The following is a 13,078-nucleotide window of genomic DNA, read 5'->3' as shown; positions in this document are numbered from 1 at the left end:
ACTGTAATGGGGGCTTGTCCTTTGTGCTGTCTTCACAGTGTCTCCTTCCTTGGCCAGCTTGGGCCTACTGTAGAAGAAATGGGCCAGCATCATACCGTGAGCGCCGTTGGCACCTGATTTAGCCTCCAGCGAGGATGCTTGGTGCTGGTGACCTAGCTGCCTGCATCGGAGGACAAAGGTAAGCCACCCATGAATTCTGCCAGGTGCTCAGGATGGTCGGTTCTTGGTGGAACTGCGAGGGCAGAGCAGGGCGTGTCACTTCAGCCCCAGGAAGTACAGGCCGGCCTCTGGATGCCCCCACGTGCAGAGATTGGTGCCCTTGCTCCACGCTTCTGGTTGGGGAAGGCCGTGGAATTCCTCGCACTCACCAACACCCGCATTGTCCAGAGGAGCCCCGAAACTCTTTATGCAAGGGCACTCCAGTGTGCTTGGATCGATGATGATTCCTAGTCAAACATTCCTTGGAAAAGCTGAACAAAATGAGTGAAAACTCAATACCACCTCTCTCATCGGGACTGAGGTCCGGCACCTTCGGGTCACCCACCTTCTCAGGGGGTCAGACACAGGCTGGGAATCCACTCCTCTGCTCTTCCCTTCTTCCACCTGGAGCCTCACTGCCTCCAGGAGGGCCGGTGCTTTCGCAACTCGGCTAGAAGGGTTTGTCCTTTGGCAAGACAGGCCTCTGGGACATGCTGAGATGCTGCCTTTGGTGTGGAGGAGATGCGTTGCCCAGATCCTAGGGAGATAGGTGATAGCCGCCTTGTGTGCCCTGCAGGCACCTTGAAGCCTCTGGAGGCTTGTAGCAGTGGCCACAGAGCTGGGCTCAGTCTACTCTGAGAGTGGGGCCCTGAGTGTCACCATCCTAGAAGCCAGGAAGTGGCAGTGGTGCAGTGCTTCCATGCTGAGACAGCCCGGTGTCAAGCCTGCACATGCTATATGGGTTTTGTGACACAGTCTCCCAGGGCCTGAGGGAATGTGGTGACATTTGAGAGTAGGACCCCCATGTTGAGGGCAAAGAGTGAAAGTGTCTGTTGTTGTGTGCCTGACATTTTCTCAGGTCCCCTTCGTGGAAGGTGTTAGGGAGCCAAGACAGGGAGTGGAGCCCTGAGAGGCGGCTCTATATGTATGTATTTATTTATTTTTTTAAGATTTCTTCCACTTTCACACTCTCCATGTATTCCAGGACTGATATCCCTCTTTTGAAGACAGATAGGTAACTTAGCCTTGTGGATCCGTGTATGAATCAGTTGATTGGAATCTGTGTTGGATGGCATCCTTGTGTGGTACCCTCATTCCGGGGGGGTGGCTCTTTGAAACACATGATATCCTTGTAGGAAAGCTGTAGAATGAGGACATGGCGGGGATGTCCTCAGAGATCTAGGAAGGAATGGCCTCTGTTGGCACAGGTCTTCTCAAAGTTAAAAATTTCACGTAGGGTGGCTTCCTTTACTTTATTTTGCTTTCTCTTGTGTGACTCAGGTATTCCTCGGTGTAGAAATTGCGGAATGGCTTCCCTGTGGGTGTGTAGTACGAGAGGCAGCTTCTGGGTCTTGGGCTGTCAATCAAGACTGGCTTGAGAACTCTACCCATGAGCAGGGACAAAAGGAATTGGACTTTCACTTAGAGGTGGCTTTGTTGGTAACTGCATTCCTGAAGGGTTTCAGCTCTCCAGGGTCATCGGAGCCTCAGTGGTTTACCACTGTGTGCGACCAGCAGGAAACATTTGCTTTGATACAGTGCCTACGCCTGAAGGCACCTTTCCTGGTCCTTGGACCACAGGGATCCTGCTGAGTGAGAAAGGGATCGTGAATGACAGACAGAGCGACGGAGAGAGACTCAGACACAAAATTTACAGACATAGGTAGAGAAAGACATGCAAAGAGAGACAAAGTTGGTGTGCCTTTGGAATGTCCCTTGCATCCTGAGACCTACTGCAGAATCTTTAGTGACCGTTGAGTCCTGTCCTGTGTCTTGATATTGTTGTGTAGAACCACGAGGCCCGCTGAAAATGCAGAGGAGGACCTCCGTGGAGGCAGAGATGTGTCTGTGGGCATGGCTGGCTCATGGCTCGGGCCTGGCTTGAGTGCCAGGCCTCCATTGGAGTATTGCCAGGGGAGGCTGCTCCCTTGGGGAACAGGGTCCAGATTTGGTGTGTTTGTAGGTGCTCTCATTCTCTTGGGAATTTCCTACAGGCTGGAGTTGGAGCAAGCTGTGTGTTGGAGAGGGTGAGATTATTTGTTTGAAGTTAGAGAGACTCAGCAAAGTGTGTAAAGGCCCTGGGGGGTAGCCAAGAGTCAGTGGGGCAATCCCTTCCTACCTAGCCTTATCCAAATTTTGTCTGGAAGCCGAGGGGACCAACACCGTGCCCTCCTCCTGATGCGGCAGGGCAGGCTGGAGGGTTTGGGAGAGCAGGAGTGGTGAGAGGGCATGTGTGGTCTGACCATCCCTTCCTGTCTGCTAGGCCCCAGGTTTCCCTTTGCATCGGTCCCACTGTAATGGGGGCTTGTCCTTTGTGCTGTCTTCACAGTGTCTCCTTCCTTGGCCAGCTTGGGCCTACTGTAGAAGAAATGGGCCAGCATCATACCGTGAGCGCCGTTGGCACCTGATTTAGCCTCCAGCGAGGATGCTTGGTGCTGGTGACCTAGCTGCCTGCATCGGAGGACAAAGGTAAGCCACCCATGAATTCTGCCAGGTGCTCAGGATGGTCGGTTCTTGGTGGAACTGCGAGGGCAGAGCAGGGCGTGTCACTTCAGCCCCAGGAAGTACAGGCCGGCCTCTGGATGCCCCCACGTGCAGAGCTTGGTGCCCTTGCTCCACGCTTCTGGTTGGGGAAGGCCGTGGAATTCCTCGCACTCACCAACACCCGCATTGTCCAGAGGAGCCCCGAAACTCTTTATGCAAGGGCACTCCAGTGTGCTTGGATCGATGATGATTCCTAGTCAAACATTCCTTGGAAAAGCTGAACAAAATGAGTGAAAACTCAATACCACCTCTCTCATCGGGACTGAGGTCCGGCACCTTCGGGTCACCCACCTTCTCAGGGGGTCAGACACAGGCTGGGAATCCACTCCTCTGCTCTTCCCTTCCTCCACCTGGAGCCTCACTGCCTCCAGGAGGGCCGGTGCTTTCGCAACTCGGCTAGAAGGGTTTGTCCTTTGGCAAGACAGGCCTCTGGGACATGCTGAGATGCTGCCTTTGGTGTGGAGGAGATGCGTTGCCCAGATCCTAGGGAGATAGGTGATAGCCGCCTTCTGTGCCCTGCAGGCACCTTGAAGCCTCTGGAGGCTTGTAGCAGTGGCCACAGAGCTGGGCTCAGTCTACTCTGAGAGTGGGGCCCTGAGTGTCACCATCCTAGAAGCCAGGAAGTGGCAGTGGTGCAGTGCTTCCATGCTGAGACAGCCCGGTGTCAAGCCTGCACATGCTATATGGGTTTTGTGACACAGTCTCCCAGGGCCTGAGGGAATGTGGTGACATTTGAGAGTAGGACCCCCATGTTGAGGGCAAAGAGTGAAAGTGTCTGTTGTTGTGTGCCTGACATTTTCTCAGGTCCCCTTCGTGGAAGGTGTTAGGGAGCCAAGACAGGGAGTGGAGCCCTGAGAGGCGGCTCTATATGTATGTATTTATTTATTTTTTTAAGATTTCTTCCACTTTCACACTCTCCATGTATTCCAGGACTGATATCCCTCTTTTGAAGACAGATAGGTAACTTAGCCTTGTGGATCCGTGTATGAATCAGTTGATTGGAATCTGTGTTGGATGGCATCCTTGTGTGGTACCCTCATTCCGGGGGGGTGGCTCTTTGAAACACATGATATCCTTGTAGGAAAGCTGTAGAATGAGGACATGGCGGGGATGTCCTCAGAGATCTAGGAAGGAATGGCCTCTGTTGGCACAGGTCTTCTCAAAGTTAAAAATTTCACGTAGGGTGGCTTCCTTTACTTTATTTTGCTTTCTCTTGTGTGACTCAGGTATTCCTCGGTGTAGAAATTGCGGAATGGCTTCCCTGTGGGTGTGTAGTACGAGAGGCAGCTTCTGGGTCTTGGGCTGTCAATCAAGACTGGCTTGAGAACTCTACCCATGAGCAGGGACAAAAGGAATTGGACTTTCACTTAGAGGTGGCTTTGTTGGTAACTGCATTCCTGAAGGGTTTCAGCTCTCCAGGGTCATCGGAGCCTCAGTGGTTTACCACTGTGTGCGACCAGCAGGAAACATTTGCTTTGATACAGTGCCTACGCCTGAAGGCACCTTTCCTGGTCCTTGGACCACAGGGATCCTGCTGAGTGAGAAAGGGATCGTGAATGACAGACAGAGCGACGGAGAGAGACTCAGACACAAAATTTACAGACATAGGTAGAGAAAGACATGCAAAGAGAGACAAAGTTGGTGTGCCTTTGGAATGTCCCTTGCATCCTGAGACCTACTGCAGAATCTTTAGTGACCGTTGAGTCCTGTCCTGTGTCTTGATATTGTTGTGTAGAACCACGAGGCCCGCTGAAAATGCAGAGGAGGACCTCCGTGGAGGCAGAGATGTGTCTGTGGGCATGGCTGGCTCATGGCTCGGGCCTGGCTTGAGTGCCAGGCCTCCATTGGAGTATTGCCAGGGGAGGCTGCTCCCTTGGGGAACAGGGTCCAGATTTGGTGTGTTTGTAGGTGCTCTCATTCTCTTGGGAATTTCCTACAGGCTGGAGTTGGAGCAAGCTGTGTGTTGGAGAGGGTGAGATTATTTGTTTGAAGTTAGAGAGACTCAGCAAAGTGTGTAAAGGCCCTGGGGGGTAGCCAAGAGTCAGTGGGGCAATCCCTTCCTACCTAGCCTTATCCAAATTTTGTCTGGAAGCCGAGGGGACCAACACCGTGCCCTCCTCCTGATGCGGCAGGGCAGGCTGGAAGGTTTGGGAGAGCAGGAGTGGTGAGAGGGCATGTGTGGTCTGACCATCCCTTCCTGTCTGCTAGGCCCCAGGTTTCCCTTTGCATCGGTCCCACTGTAATGGGGGCTTGTCCTTTGTGCTGTCTTCACAGTGTCTCCTTCCTTGGCCAGCTTGGGCCTACTGTAGAAGAAATGGGCCAGCATCATACTGTGAGCGCCGTTGGCACCTGATTTAGCCTCCAGCGAGGATGCTTGGTGCTGGTGACCTAGCTGCCTGCATCGGAGGACAAAGGTAAGCCACCCATGAATTCTGCCAGGTGCTCAGGATGGTCGGTTCTTGGTGGAACTGCGAGGGCAGAGCAGGGCGTGTCACTTCAGCCCCAGGAAGTACAGGCCGGCCTCTGGATGCCCCCACGTGCAGAGCTTGGTGCCCTTGCTCCACGCTTCTGGTTGGGGAAGGCCGTGGAATTCCTCGCACTCACCAACACCCGCATTGTCCAGAGGAGCCCTGAAACTCTTTATGCAAGGGCACTCCAGTGTGCTTGGATCGATGATGATTCCTAGTCAAACATTCCTTGGAAAAGCTGAACAAAATGAGTGAAAACTCAATACCACCTCTCTCATCGGGACTGAGGTCCGGCACCTTCGGGTCACCCACCTTCTCAGGGGGTCAGACACAGGCTGGGAATCCACTCCTCTGCTCTTCCCTTCTTCCACCTGGAGCCTCACTGCCTCCAGGAGGGCCGGTGCTTTCGCAACTCGGCTAGAAGGGTTTGTCCTTTGGCAAGACAGGCCTCTGGGACATGCTGAGATGCTGCCTTTGGTGTGGAGGAGATGCGTTGCCCAGATCCTAGGGAGATAGGTGATAGCCGCCTTGTGTGCCCTGCAGGCACCTTGAAGCCTCTGGAGGCTTGTAGCAGTGGCCACAGAGCTGGGCTCAGTCTACTCTGAGAGTGGGGCCCTGAGTGTCACCCTCCTAGAAGCCAGGAAGTGGCAGTGGTGCAGTGCTTCCATGCTGAGACAGCCCGGTGTCAAGCCTGCACATGCTATATGGGTTTTGTGACACAGTCTCCCAGGGCCTGAGGGAATGTGGTGACATTTGAGAGTAGGACCCCCATGTTGAGGGCAAAGAGTGAAAGTGTCTGTTGTTGTGTGCCTGACATTTTCTCAGGTCCCCTTCGTGGAAGGTGTTAGGGAGCCAAGACAGGGAGTGGAGCCCTGAGAGGCGGCTCTATATGTATGTATTTATTTATTTTTTTAAGATTTCTTCCACTTTCACACTCTCCATGTATTCCAGGACTGATATCCCTCTTTTGAAGACAGATAGGTAACTTAGCCTTGTGGATCCGTGTATGAATCAGTTGATTGGAATCTGTGTTGGATGGCATCCTTGTGTGGTACCCTCATTCCGGGGGGGTGGCTCTTTGAAACACATGATATCCTTGTAGGAAAGCTGTAGAATGAGGACATGGCGGGGATGTCCTCAGAGATCTAGGAAGGAATGGCCTCTGTTGGCACAGGTCTTCTCAAAGTTAAAAATTTCACGTAGGGTGGCTTCCTTTACTTTATTTTGCTTTCTCTTGTGTGACTCAGGTATTCCTCGGTGTAGAAATTGCGGAATGGCTTCCCTGTGGGTGTGTAGTACGAGAGGCAGCTTCTGGGTCTTGGGCTGTCAATCAAGACTGGCTTGAGAACTCTACCCATGAGCAGGGACAAAAGGAATTGGACTTTCACTTAGAGGTGGCTTTGTTGGTAACTGCATTCCTGAAGGGTTTCAGCTCTCCAGGGTCATCGGAGCCTCAGTGGTTTACCACTGTGTGCGACCAGCAGGAAACATTTGCTTTGATACAGTGCCTACGCCTGAAGGCACCTTTCCTGGTCCTTGGACCACAGGGATCCTGCTGAGTGAGAAAGGGATCGTGAATGACAGACAGAGCGACGGAGAGAGACTCAGACACAAAATTTACAGACATAGGTAGAGAAAGACATGCAAAGAGAGACAAAGTTGGTGTGCCTTTGGAATGTCCCTTGCATCCTGAGACCTACTGCAGAATCTTTAGTGACCGTTGAGTCCTGTCCTGTGTCTTGATATTGTTGTGTAGAACCACGAGGCCCGCTGAAAATGCAGAGGAGGACCTCCGTGGAGGCAGAGATGTGTCTGTGGGCATGGCTGGCTCATGGCTCGGGCCTGGCTTGAGTGCCAGGCCTCCATTGGAGTATTGCCAGGGGAGGCTGCTCCCTTGGGGAACAGGGTCCAGATTTGGTGTGTTTGTAGGTGCTCTCATTCTCTTGGGAATTTCCTACAGGCTGGAGTTGGAGCAAGCTGTGTGTTGGAGAGGGTGAGATTATTGGTTTGAAGTTAGAGAGACTCAGCAAAGTGTGTAAAGGCCCTGGGGGGTAGCCAAGAGTCAGTGGGGCAATCCCTTCCTACCTAGCCTTATCCAAATTTTGTCTGGAAGCCGAGGGGACCAACACCGTGCCCTCCTCCTGATGCGGCAGGGCAGGCTGGAGGGTTTGGGAGAGCAGGAGTGGTGAGAGGGCATGTGTGGTCTGACCATCCCTTCCTGTCTGCTAGGCCCCAGGTTTCCCTTTGCATCGGTCCCACTGTAATGGGGGCTTGTCCTTTGTGCTGTCTTCACAGTGTCTCCTTCCTTGGCCAGCTTGGGCCTACTGTAGAAGAAATGGGCCAGCATCATACCGTGAGCGCCGTTGGCACCTGATTTAGCCTCCAGCGAGGATGCTTGGTGCTGGTGACCTAGCTGCCTGCATCGGAGGACAAAGGTAAGCCACCCATGAATTCTGCCAGGTGCTCAGGATGGTCGGTTCTTGGTGGAACTGCGAGGGCAGAGCAGGGCGTGTCACTTCAGCCCCAGGAAGTACAGGCCGGCCTCTGGATGCCCCCACGTGCAGAGCTTGGTGCCCTTGCTCCACGCTTCGGGTTGGGGAAGGCCGTGGAATTCCTCGCACTCACCAACACCCGCATTGTCCAGAGGAGCCCCGAAACTCTTTATGCAAGGGCACTCCAGTGTGCTTGGATCGATGATGATTCCTAGTCAAACATTCCTTGGAAAAGCTGAACAAAATGAGTGAAAACTCAATACCACCTCTCTCATCGGGACTGAGGTCCGGCACCTTCGGGTCACCCACCTTCTCAGGGGGTCAGACACAGGCTGGGAATCCACTCCTCTGCTCTTCCCTTCCTCCACCTGGAGCCTCACTGCCTCCAGGAGGTCCGGTGCTTTCTCAACTCGGCTAGAAGGGTTTGTCTTTGGCAAGACAGGCCTCTGGGACATGCTGAGATGCTGCCTTTGGTGTGGAGGATATGCGTTGCCCAGATCCTAGGGAGATAGGTGATAGCCGCCTTGTGTGCCCTGCAGGCACCTTGAAGCCTCTGGAGGCTTGTAGCAGTGGCCACAGAGCTGGGCTCAGTCTACTCTGAGAGTGGGGCCCTGAGTGTCACCATCCTAGAAGCCAGGAAGTGGCAGTGGTGCAGTGCTTCCATGCTGAGACAGCCCGGTGTCAAGCCTGCACATGCTATATGGGTCCTGTGACACAGTCTCCCAGGGTCTGAGGGAATGTAGTGACATTTGAGAGTAGGACCCCCATGTTGAGGGCAAAGAGTGAAAGTGTCTGTTGTTGTGTGCCTGACATTTTCTCAGGTCCCCTTAGTGGAAGGTGTTAGGGAGCCAAGACAGGGAGTGGAGCCCTGAGAGGCGGCTCTATATGTATGTATTTATTTATTTTTTTAAGATTTCTGCCACTTTCACACTCTCCATGTATTCCAGGACTGATATCCCTCTTTTGAAGACAGATAGGTAACTTAGCATTGTGGATCCGTGTATGAATCAGTTGATTGGAATCTGTGTTGGATGGCATCCTTGTGTGGTACCCTCATTCCGGGTGGGTGGCTCTTTGAAACACATGATATCCTTGTAGGAATGCTGTAGAATGAGGACATGGCAGGGATGTCCTCAGAGATCTAGGATGGAATGGCCTCTGTTTGCACAGGTCTTCTCAAAGTTAAAAATTTCACGTAGGGTGGCTTCCTTTACTTTATTTTGCTTTCTCTTGTGTGACTCAGGTATTCCTCGGTGTAGAAATTGCGGAATGGCTTCCCTGTGGGTGTGTAGTACGAGAGGCAGCTTCTGGGTCTTGGGCTGTCAATCAAGACTGGCTTGAGAACTCTACCCATGAGCAGGGACAAAAGGAATTAGACTTTCACTTAGAGGTGGCTTTGTTGGTAACTGCATTCCTGAAGGGTTTCAGCTCTCCAGGGTCATCGGAGCCTCAGTGGTTTACCACTGTGTGCGACCAGCAGGAAACATTTGCTTTGATACAGTGCCTACGCCTGAAGGCACCTTTCCTGGTCCTTGGACCACAGGGATCCTGCTGAGTGAGAAAGGGATCCTGAATGACAGACAGAGCGACGGAGAGAGACTCAGACACAAAATTTACAGACATAGGTAGAGAAAGACATGCAAAGAGAGACAAAGTTGGTGTGCCTTTGGAATGTCCCTTGCATCCTGAGACCTACTGCAGAATCTTTAGTGACCGTTGAGTCCTGTCCTGTGTCTTGATATTGTTGTGTAGAACCACGAGGCCCGCTGAAAATGCAGAGGAGGACCTCCGTGGAGGCAGAGATGTGTCTGTGGGCATGGCTGGCTCATGGCTCGGGCCTGGCTTGAGTGCCAGGCCTCCATTGGAGTATTGCCAGGGGAGGCTGCTCCCTTGGGGAACAGGGTCCAGATTTGGTGTGTTTGTAGGTGCTCTCATTCTCTTGGGAATTTCCTACAGGCTGGAGTTGGAGCAAGCTGTGTGTTGGAGAGGGTGAGATTATTTGTTTGAAGTTAGAGAGACTCAGCAAAGTGTGTAAAGGCCCTGGGGGGTAGCCAAGAGTCAGTGGGGCAATCCCTTCCTACCTAGCCTTATCCAAATTTTGTCTGGAAGCCGAGGGGACCAACACCGTGCCCTCCTCCTGATGCGGCAGGGCAGGCTGGAGGGTTTGGGAGAGCAGGAGTGGTGAGAGGGCATGTGTGGTCTGACCATCCCTTCCTGTCTGCTAGGCCCCAGGTTTCCCTTTGCATCGGTCCCACTGTAATGGGGGCTTGTCCTTTGTGCTGTCTTCACAGTGTCTCCTTCCTTGGCCAGCTTGGGCCTACTGTAGAAGAAATGGGCCAGCATCATACCGTGAGCGCCGTTGGCACCTGATTTAGCCTCCAGCGAGGATGCTTGGTGCTGGTGACCTAGCTGCCTGCATCGGAGGACAAAGGTAAGCCACCCATGAATTCTGCCAGGTGCTCAGGATGGTCGGTTCTTGGTGGAACTGCGAGGGCAGAGCAGGGCGTGTCACTTCAGCCCCAGGAAGTACAGGCCGGCCTCTGGATGCCCCCACGTGCAGAGCTTGGTGCCCTTGCTCCACGCTTCGGGTTGGGGAAGGCCGTGGAATTCCTCGCACTCACCAACACCCGCATTGTCCAGAGGAGCCCCGAAACTCTTTATGCAAGGGCACTCCAGTGTGCTTGGATCGATGATGATTCCTAGTCAAACATTCCTTGGAAAAGCTGAACAAAATGAGTGAAAACTCAATACCACCTCTCTCATCGGGACTGAGGTCCGGCACCTTCGGGTCACCCACCTTCTCAGGGGGTCAGACACAGGCTGGGAATCCACTCCTCTGCTCTTCCCTTCCTCCACCTGGAGCCTCACTGCCTCCAGGAGGTCCGGTGCTTTCTCAACTCGGCTAGAAGGGTTTGTCTTTGGCAAGACAGGCCTCTGGGACATGCTGAGATGCTGCCTTTGGTGTGGAGGATATGCGTTGCCCAGATCCTAGGGAGATAGGTGATAGCCGCCTTGTGTGCCCTGCAGGCACCTTGAAGCCTCTGGAGGCTTGTAGCAGTGGCCACAGAGCTGGGCTCAGTCTACTCTGAGAGTGGGGCCCTGAGTGTCACCATCCTAGAAGCCAGGAAGTGGCAGTGGTGCAGTGCTTCCATGCTGAGACAGCCCGGTGTCAAGCCTGCACATGCTATATGGGTCCTGTGACACAGTCTCCCAGGGTCTGAGGGAATGTAGTGACATTTGAGAGTAGGACCCCCATGTTGAGGGCAAAGAGTGAAAGTGTCTGTTGTTGTGTGCCTGACATTTTCTCAGGTCCCCTTAGTGGAAGGTGTTAGGGAGCCAAGACAGGGAGTGGAGCCCTGAGAGGCGGCTCTATATGTATGTATTTATTTATTTTTTTAAGATTTCTGCCACTTTCACACTCTCCATGTATTCCAGGACTGATATCCCTCTTTTGAAGACAGATAGGTAACTTAGCATTGTGGATCCGTGTATGAATCAGTTGATTGGAATCTGTGTTGGATGGCATCCTTGTGTGGTACCCTCATTCCGGGTGGGTGGCTCTTTGAAACACATGATATCCTTGTAGGAATGCTGTAGAATGAGGACATGGCAGGGATGTCCTCAGAGATCTAGGATGGAATGGCCTCTGTTTGCACAGGTCTTCTCAAAGTTAAAAATTTCACGTAGGGTGGCTTCCTTTACTTTATTTTGCTTTCTCTTGTGTGACTCAGGTATTCCTCGGTGTAGAAATTGCGGAATGGCTTCCCTGTGGGTGTGTAGTACGAGAGGCAGCTTCTGGGTCTTGGGCTGTCAATCAAGACTGGCTTGAGAACTCTACCCATGAGCAGGGACAAAAGGAATTAGACTTTCACTTAGAGGTGGCTTTGTTGGTAACTGCATTCCTGAAGGGTTTCAGCTCTCCAGGGTCATCGGAGCCTCAGTGGTTTACCACTGTGTGCGACCAGCAGGAAACATTTGCTTTGATACAGTGCCTACGCCTGAAGGCACCTTTCCTGGTCCTTGGACCACAGGGATCCTGCTGAGTGAGAAAGGGATCCTGAATGACAGACAGAGCGACGGAGAGAGACTCAGACACAAAATTTACAGACATAGGTAGAGAAAGACATGCAAAGAGAGACAAAGTTGGTGTGCCTTTGGAATGTCCCTTGCATCCTGAGACCTACTGCAGAATCTTTAGTGACCGTTGAGTCCTGTCCTGTGTCTTGATATTGTTGTGTAGAACCACGAGGCCCGCTGAAAATGCAGAGGAGGACCTCCGTGGAGGCAGAGATGTGTCTGTGGGCATGGCTGGCTCATGGCTCGGGCCTGGCTTGAGTGCCAGGCCTCCATTGGAGTATTGCCAGGGGAGGCTGCTCCCTTGGGGAACAGGGTCCAGATTTGGTGTGTTTGTAGGTGCTCTCATTCTCTTGGGAATTTCCTACAGGCTGGAGTTGGAGCAAGCTGTGTGTTGGAGAGGGTGAGATTATTTGTTTGAAGTTAGAGAGACTCAGCAAAGTGTGTAAAGGCCCTGGGGGGTAGCCAAGAGTCAGTGGGGCAATCCCTTCCTACCTAGCCTTATCCAAATTTTGTCTGGAAGCCGAGGGGACCAACACCGTGCCCTCCTCCTGATGCGGCAGGGCAGGCTGGAAGGTTTGGGAGAGCAGGAGTGGTGAGAGGGCATGTGTGGTCTGACCATCCCTTCCTGTCTGCTAGGCCCCAGGTTTCCCTTTGCATCGGTCCCACTGTAATGGGGGCTTGTCCTTTGTGCTGTCTTCACAGTGTCTCCTTCCTTGGCCAGCTTGGGCCTACTGTAGAAGAAATGGGCCAGCATCATACTGTGAGCGCCGTTGGCACCTGATTTAGCCTCCAGCGAGGATGCTTGGTGCTGGTGACCTAGCTGCCTGCATCGGAGGACAAAGGTAAGCCACCCATGAATTCTGCCAGGTGCTCAGGATGGTCGGTTCTTGGTGGAACTGCGAGGGCAGAGCAGGGCGTGTCACTTCAGCCCCAGGAAGTACAGGCCGGCCTCTGGATGCCCCCACGTGCAGAGCTTGGTGCCCTTGCTCCACGCTTCTGGTTGGGGAAGGCCGTGGAATTCCTCGCACTCACCAACACCCGCATTGTCCAGAGGAGCCCTGAAACTCTTTATGCAAGGGCACTCCAGTGTGCTTGGATCGATGATGATTCCTAGTCAAACATTCCTTGGAAAAGCTGAACAAAATGAGTGAAAACTCAATACCACCTCTCTCATCGGGACTGAGGTCCGGCACCTTCGGGTCACCCACCTTCTCAGGGGGTCAGACACAGGCTGGGAATCCACTCCTCTGCTCTTCCCTTCTTCCACCTGGAGCCTCACTGCCTCCAGGAGGGCCGGTG

The 13,078-nt window shown here is 53.1% G+C and overlaps 6 non-coding genes across 6 annotated transcripts; all 6 read left to right on the top strand.

The window, feature by feature from the left end:
• The first annotated feature begins 430 nt into the window (after positions 1-430).
• LOC132647516 (small nucleolar RNA SNORD116) lies at positions 431-524 on the top strand. Its single transcript, XR_009585881.1, has one exon. It is a non-coding gene; the product is annotated as a small nucleolar RNA SNORD116 (small nucleolar RNA).
• Positions 525-2,919: 2,395 nt separating this feature from the next.
• LOC132647515 (small nucleolar RNA SNORD116) lies at positions 2,920-3,013 on the top strand. The gene has a single exon (XR_009585880.1). It is a non-coding gene; the product is annotated as a small nucleolar RNA SNORD116 (small nucleolar RNA).
• A 2,395-nt stretch (positions 3,014-5,408) lies between these two features.
• Positions 5,409-5,502, top strand: LOC132647514 (small nucleolar RNA SNORD116). Its single transcript, XR_009585879.1, has one exon. It is a non-coding gene; the product is annotated as a small nucleolar RNA SNORD116 (small nucleolar RNA).
• A 2,395-nt stretch (positions 5,503-7,897) lies between these two features.
• On the top strand, positions 7,898-7,991 carry LOC132647513 (small nucleolar RNA SNORD116). The gene has a single exon (XR_009585878.1). It is a non-coding gene; the product is annotated as a small nucleolar RNA SNORD116 (small nucleolar RNA).
• Positions 7,992-10,385: 2,394 nt separating this feature from the next.
• LOC132647512 (small nucleolar RNA SNORD116) lies at positions 10,386-10,479 on the top strand. Its single transcript, XR_009585877.1, has one exon. It is a non-coding gene; the product is annotated as a small nucleolar RNA SNORD116 (small nucleolar RNA).
• A 2,394-nt stretch (positions 10,480-12,873) lies between these two features.
• LOC132647511 (small nucleolar RNA SNORD116) lies at positions 12,874-12,967 on the top strand. The gene has a single exon (XR_009585876.1). It is a non-coding gene; the product is annotated as a small nucleolar RNA SNORD116 (small nucleolar RNA).
• Positions 12,968-13,078: the final 111 nt, after the last annotated feature.

The sequence above is a fragment of the Meriones unguiculatus genome, chromosome 14, assembly GCF_030254825.1.
Source record: "Meriones unguiculatus strain TT.TT164.6M chromosome 14, Bangor_MerUng_6.1, whole genome shotgun sequence".
Classification (NCBI taxonomy): Eukaryota; Metazoa; Chordata; class Mammalia; order Rodentia; family Muridae; genus Meriones; species Meriones unguiculatus.
Note: the sequence above shows the minus strand (reverse complement) of the source record. Positions and strands in the feature narration are given on the sequence as shown.